Source organism: Temnothorax americanus, unplaced genomic scaffold (genome assembly GCF_048541705.1).
Source record: "Temnothorax americanus isolate GAGA-0224 unplaced genomic scaffold, ASM4854170v1 Scaffold5, whole genome shotgun sequence".
Classification (NCBI taxonomy): domain Eukaryota; kingdom Metazoa; phylum Arthropoda; class Insecta; order Hymenoptera; family Formicidae; genus Temnothorax; species Temnothorax americanus.
Genome location: NW_027509657.1, coordinates 726,502 through 736,795, shown reverse-complemented (window position 1 = coordinate 736,795; position 10,294 = coordinate 726,502).

Here is a 10,294-nt window from a genome sequence, read left to right as displayed (position 1 = left end):
TTTGTCATTACAACGTATAATATTAGTGTAGTAATAATGTAAATTGTAATTATTTAATGTTATAAGTTAATTTTAATTTTTAGATACGTATTGAAACGTCTTTTTATGTATGAAAGTATCAAATCGAAAGAATTTCCAATATCTCTACTTAAAATCCTTATAATCCTTAAAATCAGAATATTGCTCAAAATCCAACTCGTCAACCGATCCGTAGATAATCATGGTTATCTACGGATCGGTTGACGAGTTGAATTTTGAGCAATATTCTGATTTTAAGGATTTTTTTTCTAAGAATGCGACATGCTTCGTTCACTCACAATCAGCCAATTGGCGACTGGATTTCATGCAACGTCCATCGCAAGAGACAAACCACTCCTTAGACAAACAAACGCCAGCCCTCGAACAATATATCACGACTCGGCCGCGAGTCGTAAACGCGGAATTTTCGCAAAAACGGCGAATGTTCGCAAAATATCTCGGGAACAGCCGCGACAGCGACGCGGCTACAGCCGGTTACTATACTACGTTATATACACTATACGTAATGTCCGTAATAAATCGCGGTGAACGGTGAGTCGACATAGTCCGCTCTCGCGAGTTAACTTAGTTAACTCGGAACTTTGATCTGCGATTCCAAATGGCCGGCTGGCCGGCAAGCGCTTCGATTTCTGCACGGTCGGGCTTTTGGAGATTCCATTACAATCACGCGCGCGCGATGGCAGGGATCAATATTTAAATTCCTAATGGCAACGATCTCGATGGACCGCGATCGCGAAACGCGGGATGTATCCTGATGAAGCGTGGAGTTTCGGAGCTCATCTTCAGAGTGCACGCTTTGATAAGAAGTGAATGAGACGAATGCACTTACTTGATACATATCACGGAAGCATGTTAGCGCGGGTTGTGGTATACCTACTCGTGGTGTCCCATCAGTGATACGTAACACGCTTGAAAAAGAGAGAAACTACAATTAATACAGTAAATTAAAAAATAAAAAAAATAGTAGAGAAAGTAGAAGATACATATATGTATGTGCATTAGATATATGTACCATATATATGTACCAAAAAATAATAAAAGAAAGCCAGTACGCGCGAATTAAAAGAAAACATCGAAAAATATTACGTTAGATGATAGAAAGTTCGCTTTTTCGTCTTATTATTTATTACTATTGTTATACTAAAACGTACACAAGAGCCAGAGTGAGGAAAAAAGTAAACTAATTTTTTACAATCCTTCTAATAATTGCACAGAGATAGAGTTCATCGAAAGATGAAAGCGAGAAAGTGCAGAAGAAGGGATTTTGAATTCGAGAAGAATGCGCACCTCGTTCGAATGAAGATCAGTACGATCTTTCGGCAGGTTCCATCGGTCACCCGCTCTCGGGGAGATGAAAAATTTTAGATTAGAAATGGAGACATGCCCGGGGGGTATGATATTTCAACGACAAAGGCCGTCGCGTCGACTCGGTAATAAAGACAGCGAATTAAGGAACCCTGGGCATGTAAATTGCCGCTGATATGATTTACCGGCAATTTGAATGAAGAGCGCGCGCGCACGGGCCGTAATGTCGATTAGCATAGATTTGAATAAATTGCGAGTTACTACGACGTCATTAAGCGCGGCGAATCTTTTTACAGGCTACTTGTACGCGCGAATATACCCTGCAGTTATTACCAAGCCGCTGTCTCGCGAGGCATCGCGATTAGAAACGAAATGGGAAGCAGATGCGATTCCGCTGAACGTGCGATATATTATTATCGCCATTAACATGGATTTTAATGTTCTCCCGATGAAACCGACGAGGCCGATTTTATCGGCGACAAAATTTATGGATGGCCACGTGAATTATGCGTACATGCCTCACACGTTATTTGTATTGCATACGTGTTTTATATTGCATGTAAATCTAGGGAATAGTAATAATCAGATGTAGTAATTATGTATTATCCCAGATATCGAAATATACCAGAAATAGTGCAAATGCATATAATTACCCAGGGAGTTCATTATCGGGAGTTCATATTATCCTGATTATTCTTGTTTAAAATTTATATCAAATTCTGAGATACAATCTACAAATTATAATTTTCGTATATATTTTAATTTTTTTACGTTCATAATGCCTAGCGTTTTGCAGTTATAATTAATCTTTATTATATTCTGTCTTTTCCATTTCTTACGCATCTGTTCAAGACATTTTGCTCAAGAAAACGAACTTGTGTGCGAATCCGATTTCTATCTTATAGAATAGCATCTTTGTAAATCGTGGACGTCTGAGAATCTACTGTTGTTGGCATCGCTCGAGGGTTAAAAACCCATCACGGTTATTGTAGTACGTGTCGCTCTCTTGACGTGGGATTGGACCGGACAGACGGACGGAAAGCTGGGAGTTGGTCGTGGTGGAATTGTGCGTGGATCAATAAATCGCGCGTGGAACGACGGAGACGTCGAACGGCGAATAAAAAGGGAGCTCTGACGGCGGACGCGACGAACGGCTGTACAACGACGATTTCGGTGATCAAAAGTGGTATTGGCGACGACGACTCTTCGCCGGGACGACGACGGCTTCGATCGGCGATTTGCGAATTGGCCTGTTTAAGCTCGGGCCTAGTTTAATCCTTCTTACGACTCGTCTCGTAAATCGATTAACTCGCGAGCGCCATTACGAAACTCGGGATTGGAATTCTTCGAGTAATACACCAATTATCGTTTGATCGGCTCTCTCCTGCGCGCGCGCACGTATAACAATCGGATTAAATTAAGGGTGCGGATCGATCGGCGGGATATCGAGGCGCGCGAAATAAGGATTTTATCCCCGCGCTTGGATCTACCGTGAAATGTATTAGGTAAATTAAAAAAGAGAGCGATAAAGAATACAGAATAAATAAAATCTCTCGGCACATCATCTCTCTACATAAGAGTCCAACAATTATAGTTGACAGTTAATGGTAACATAATCCACAATTCCTTGATTATTGCACGTATACCTATGACATTATTGTACGTATATAAAGACATTTTTTGCACGCTCGTATGTGGAGACAATTTCTATGTCATATAAGCAGTAAGTAATCAGAAAAGACTTGTTGAGGGACAAAAATAAAATTGTACCAAAAGGACAAAAAAGTTAAATTTTTTAGCGAGAAAAAATAATCTGCGAATATATTTTGACAACTGAAATGCACGTTTTTGTAACAAAAATATTTCAATATTTCTGCGTAAATTCAGTTTCCGAGATCTGCGGTACTGCAATTTTTCTAAGCGCTTTGAAGAGAAATACCGTTGCAATTTTCATATGCTCGTGCATTAAAACACGATGCGGTTGCCCCGTATTGTGGGAACAATGCCGTGAACCATCTTGTCCGCGATTGTCCCGCGGATATCGTAACGAGTGCTCGCGGTCATTTTGCGGAGTTTAAAAACCAGTTAGCCGTAAAATCCACCGTATTTTCACGTGAACTCGGCGCCGCGCAAAGGCACGCCTTAATGAGCGGAGAATACATATTTACGCCCTCGACGATCGTTAGAGGGATGAAGTTCGGTGCACATTTTGCAAACATTATATGCGGGAACAGCGGAAAATTCAAGAAATGCTCCTAAAAATGCGAACTGTATGTAGCAAATACGTCACATTTTCAAAAATTATTCGAGAATTTAATGCCTCGTATTTTTTTTCTTCTTTTAATAAAAGTTTTTCATGTTTAACATAAAAGAAAAAAAGGAGAATGTAAAACACTTTTTATATAGCTGAGCATAAAAAACAAATGCAAAATAAACGCAACTGTGCGACAATATGTAAAAATACATATATAATTTATATATGCACAAAAAAAAACATTTGTTAATCCCAAAAAATATTTAGTCCAATACGAGCAACTAAACATGTTAGTTAATTAACTAAACATTAGTTGTTTCAACAATTATTAAGTTGCACTAAAAAAGGTATAGTGCATTTATGTCAACCTTTAAAATTTTATAATCAAGAATTAATTAATTCAACTAATGTTTAGTTAAACTAACTAAAATGTTTAGTTGCTCGTATCGGACTAAATATTTTTTGGGATTAACAAATTTTTTTTCTCAGTGCGTGTATACATATATGTATGTATGTATGTATGGATGTACCTATACATATATGTGTATATTATATATATGTCACATTTTCCGTACATCATCTTTCGGGTCAACTCTTCTCAATTGCACAGTTTCCGCCTGTATCCTTGCTGGATCTCCGCGAAATAGCGTGTGCGGAGCTACATCGTGTGTGTTGCATTATTCGCTTTTACGGTCAACATAGCTCCACTCAGCTTCGTCCAACCTCGCCGATGTGCGGCATAACGGATGTTTCGACCCTCGTCAGAAGCATTATACGTTATTCGTGTAGGTATTTATCACTGTATTCCGACGGGAAGCTGCAACTCTTCCTTCGACTAATATACGTAACAACGTAAACTCGATATATCTATATTTGATTGTTGGAACACTATATAGAGTTCCCTGAAACCTTGCTTTTTTTCAAAAACGCACATGATTGATACGATTGGTTAAAACGACTGATGGATTGTCAATTCAAATGGACATGGTGTAATTTATTACAAATACAACGGAACGTACGGAAAAATAAAATAACTTTTGCAGTATTCTCGAAAGCTCGTATTCTTTGTTTCTCCAGTAACAATTTGGAATTGGTAAACAATTTTATACAACTATAAATAATTAGAAGATTATGAATAATAGTAACAAAGTCCAAAATTTTGCTTTTAGAATTTGATTTGATTCGGTTACGTTCTATTTAAATTTAATGTTGTGTTTCAAGAATGCATCTAAGGCATTATTACATAGCCAAATAGGTTGTAAACGAGATATTACATTTGATGTGAATAATAACAGCGTGAAAATGAACATAACTGATAAGGCGAAACGTGACGAGAGGAAGGTTCAGCCGTTCTCATCTCTACTTCATTTGCATGAGTATATAATTAAAATGAGTATATAATTCAATTATGAATAACAGTAACAAAACTCAAAATTTTGCTTCTAAAATTTGATTTGATTCGGTTACGTTCTATTTAAATTTAATGTTATGTTTTGTGTTTCAAGAAGGCATCTGAGACAGACAAATACACGCGGCAAACAGATCAAGATTAATCCAAAAAGATTTATACACAGCCAAATAGGTTGTAAACGAGATATTACATTTGATGTGAATAATAACAGCGTGAAAATGAACATAGCTGATAAAGCGGATCGTGACGAGAGAAAGGTTCAGCCGTTCTCATTTCTACTTCGTTTGCATAAGTACGTAATTAAAAGTTTGTGAATAACGGTAACAAAACTCAAAATTTTGCTTCTAAAATTCGGTTTGATTCGGTCACGTTGTATTTAAATTTAATGTCGTATTTAAAGCATCTGAGGCAGACAGGTACACTCGGTAGACAGGTCGGAATTAATCCTAAGAGAGACTTATATACGCCGCGAAATAGATCGTAAGTGAGGTGTGTACATTCGATGCGAATAACAACAGCGTGAAAGTGAGCATGGCTGATGAAGTGAAACGTGACGACAAGAAGGATTCAGCCTCATCTCTACTTCATTTGCATGGGAAAAGGGGTAAGGGCTTGGCGTGGATACATCTCCTCGCTTGACGCCAATAATACGCAACTGGTCAACCAAACGACCGGAATTCAATTACGCGAATGTAGTCGGACGCGACCGCTAACTCAAACCCGGAGACAAGCGAAACCTAATAACCAAACAATAGAGCGCATTCTCTCTATTGCGTACAGAGCCTCAAGGTTGCCTCCGGGATATTGATAAATATACACCTATACTACAGACTACAGACTGTGTGTGACAGCTGCCTATATATGTAATACACGTATAGTTACAGTATTATAGTAATTAAAATATAAAGATCGCATATGTTACAATAATCTTACACATACATCTTAAATCTACTTTAGAATTAAGAATTTTATTTTATAAGATGCCATTTCGCAGGGATAATTATTTTTTATACAACTTCTTTATTTCTATGATATAAAATCATAGAAATGATATATAATTATAAAGAAAAAATATTTTTGTAATGTCGACTCTTTAAACTACCAAACAATACTGCGTATTTCGCGCACGATTAATACAATCCGTACACACGCAGTAAGGAAATCTCAAATATAAAGTTGAAATCCAGATTTCGAGCTACTTCAACCGCGACTATGGACGATCTACGGACGAACGAAAGTACTCAATTAATCCTTCGACGTATAGGCAGTGCAAACCGGCCCGGGTCATTATGGGGGAGGGAGGAGTTAAATTGCTTTCGTGCGCGGTGCGCTTATGTAGTAAATTGAAACAATGTTCGAAATTGCGCGCCCCGCCATTATGGTATCCGCTTAAACTATTAACGCGCTCTGATGGGCTAAGCGCTCGCGAAAAATCCGGACAGCGAGGAGAAGAATAACCGCGGGACGGAAAAAAGGCACGGGAGGAAGGAGGGACTGACTGGGTGGAAGGGGAAAATAAAACAGCAATGAATACGCTTCAATTATCGCGCAGGAGAGAAAATCCATTTTTATCCTCTACAAAATCGAATATCGGCCATCGCGTTACACCGTTGACTCCGTATACAGAGAATAGTGGACCCCGCGGGAATTTTCGGAAAATCTGGAACACAGCCAATGGGCGCAGCTTAGCGTTGTCGTTGTTCCGGGGGATAGTATTCCGCGCGGGCACTCGCTATCCGCCGAGTTTATATACCTACGGTCTACGGGCGAATTTTTCCGTCCCGCTCTTCTACGGGGAAAATTAACCGCGCTGGCTGTCTGTCGAGGATTACCGTCATTGTACCGCGAACGTAACAGGTTAATCCGCCTGTCAGAAAATTTTAGAATATTACGGTATTATCCCGTGTTATTTCGACAGAGCCGCAATATGTTATATTTTTAAGTTGTTTTAAAAAATATTTATTTAGCGAAAAGAGATATCAATTTATCTCTCTTCCCTTCTTTTCAGAATTTTACAATATATGGAAATAAACATTAATGAATAAAATTAACAATGTCAAAGCTTCACGAAAAAATGATAGATTTCTAGAAAACTTAATTCTGAAATAAAATAAAAATTCTCTAAATTATAGTTCACGCGTAAATAGATTCTAAATATTATTTCGTCGTATTTGATTAATCCCCGTTTCACACACACGTCTGCCATCGACAGGCATTTTTCCATACACAACGACTCGATCGTATTTTGCTAACATAAGTCGAGTGGTGTTTTCCTAGCGATATGAATGTTATTTCGTCAGATAGAACGCGCGCGCGGTCGCGGGAAATTGAAAATATCTGGGGAACGCGGGTTATATTATTCGGAAAAAAATATATCGAGGAGGGTGGACTCTATCGTGACGGTGTTGGGGGAAGCGCTGTATCGAATCGCCCTACTTTCGAGCGAGTCGCGGCAGCGAGTCCGGTACGCGGGATTCGGTCCGAGTGACGTTTACATTACAGAAGTGCATCGGATTTCTCGCCGATGTAATCGTCGCTGTAATCTCTGCCTCGCGCTCCGCGCATCTGCATACGGCTTAAGATATACATATATATTTTACATCATTGATAACGCTTGATAAACTTTTTTTCAATTAAATCGGGTTTCTGTCACATATACTTATAGAGATGGTTGGATTCGTACTCGTTGATCGTTTTAGTAATGTCGCAAAAAACAGGCGAGAAACATCAGAGACAAAGACTCGGACTAAAGTAATCTGCTTCTCTTCGAGAAACGTCAAGATATAAAACTTTGTGACATTCTAATTTTAAAGTGTCGCGTGGATTTGCGCGATTTAATTTACAAGAATCTTTGAATTTGCCAAGAGTTGAACATGTAATAAAGATTTCATATTTATATTTATTTCTGTATTTTTATTTATTATTGAATTTATCGCTTTTCATCTTTATTGCGCGAGATTTCATTTAATTCGCCTATTGTTACATAATATCTTTTCAATTAGTTTCCAAACAATTCGTGTTTGGTTTCCACGTAAAAAGGGGACGATTGTGAATCATCCGCCGTAAGACAATGACGAGCCGCCGGTATTAAAGTTGAATTATTAATCGGGGGTGGAGGGAGAGAGTGGATGACGGTGAAACCCTTTGACGGGGGTCGTGGCGTAGATACGCACGCGCTCGTCTGGGGGGGAGGGGGTCGTTCGTTTCATTATTGAATGCAAATAGGTTCGTTAGGACTCGTCGTTTTTAAGTGCTCGTCGAGTCTCGACCCTCTATCTAACTGAGCCTCCAGAAACAATACTACTCCCGCCCCCGGGAGAGCGAGGAAAATTACTCTGCGGAAAGTTTAACGTGTCGTGTCGTGACAACCGACCGTTGAGATCGGCGGGAGCCCCATAAATATACAGGGTGTCTCCCAGTCCTAGCGAATTATGTTTCACGGAAACTGTGGAACTATTTTATATTTAACTTAGAAATCACTTTTAGTGCTAAATTGAGCCATGTAAACAGATTGATATTAACATTACAACAAGTTAATATAACGTTAAAAGAGGAAGATGAAAAAGTGGACGCGATAAAATTAGTTAGTTTAATTTCTGCGTATTCTAACCGAGCAATAAAAAGGAATAACAAAGATTAGAGAAAGATAGGGAATTTACTGGAGAATATTTGTTAGAATTTAGAAATGTTTGGCTTTCGGATACCGCAATTGCGAGAGCCTGATCGACAAGTGTTATATTCTGACTACATCAGAATTTAGGGATGTCGAACGCATCGCCCCCGTTATTCGAATTACGATTAGAAACGTGCTGATCGCGTCCGAAACAATTGTCCCATAACACCTCGATCGTGACACAAATGGGATCTCTATTGGCGTTTCTCGTCCTACCCTCGCCCACACGCGATGCCAAAGCGCCGCCCATTGACCAATTCAACATAGAAACGGGAACGTGATCGGCGCAAGCAAAAATCGAATATGCAGGTCACATCCAGCAAAAAAATGATTACACAAAACTGGAAATAAAAATAGTTATTGCAAAAATAACATTTTGAGAGAATTTCCATTGAGAGAATTTCCATTTTTTCAGCAACTTCTAAAAAAATACAAAAAATTAATAATAATTAATCAATCTCAAGAAAAAAAGTAAAGACGAAAAGAAAGAAAAATTGAACAAGAATCAAGATAAAAACTAATGTAAGTATAATATAAAAGTATAAACATATGTATTAACAATAAGATGGCAGAAATGAAAATCAAATTAAATTATGTTATATATAGTATGTACATACAATTAAATTACATCATTTCTTTTTTGGAAAATTTATTATTACTTAGGGATTGAAAGAAAGCCGATTTAACATTGGTGTAATGGCCGGCGCGTCTATTAGTGTGTCAGACATTACGTTACTATCAATTATCGTAAAACGAGCACGGGACTGGAATAACGAGCGTCTCCAAAAATCGCTGACGCCGCGACAGATTTTACGACCTAATGCCATTCGCTATCGCGCAACTTGTCGCTCGTATGTAATTGATCCAGGCCGCGGCAACAGGTGATTTACGACGATAATTTGGTAAATATGACGACGATTCGTCGCGTCATTCGCCGAAATCGTGATAAACGCGTTAACAGCGCGTAGCATGTAGTATCAAATCCGATAGCACGATTTTGGAAAAGTTTTACTACTAAATATTCCTATGAGTCACAAAAAGTGGAAATTGTCGGAATAGAAATTCTGACCATGTATACATATTTAGAACAATGTTATTTTAATAAATGATAAAATAATGAGAAATAGATGTATATATTTTTATATCGTACCAAAGCGAGCGTTACGATATAAGCATGAAAATGCGAGAAACTACCAGACATTGAAAAGAAGTTACTTGACGGGTCTCATTCATTAGACTCATTCCTGAAGAACGCGATGAATGTATAAGGTGAACGGCAGTGGAAGCGGGCGACAATAGCTTCCGCGACGGGTTAGTAGGTTCATTTCAATTAAGAGCGAGCGACAATGAATATAGACGGAGAGAGTGACAGCTTTAGCGATAAAACAATGGGAGGCCGGCTATTTGTCATTGACAACGGATCGGATTGTTGCGGGGGCGAAATTCAATCGAGCATGGCGAACGTGCAGCACTCGCAACTGCGCGTTCAAGGGAGTTTAGAGTTTCTATACCATTCCACCATATTCAATCACGCTAAATTCCGTCTATGGCTAAACTACAATATACTAAAATGATTCTACAAAGGTTAAGTCGCGCGCGCGCGTACAGGAAA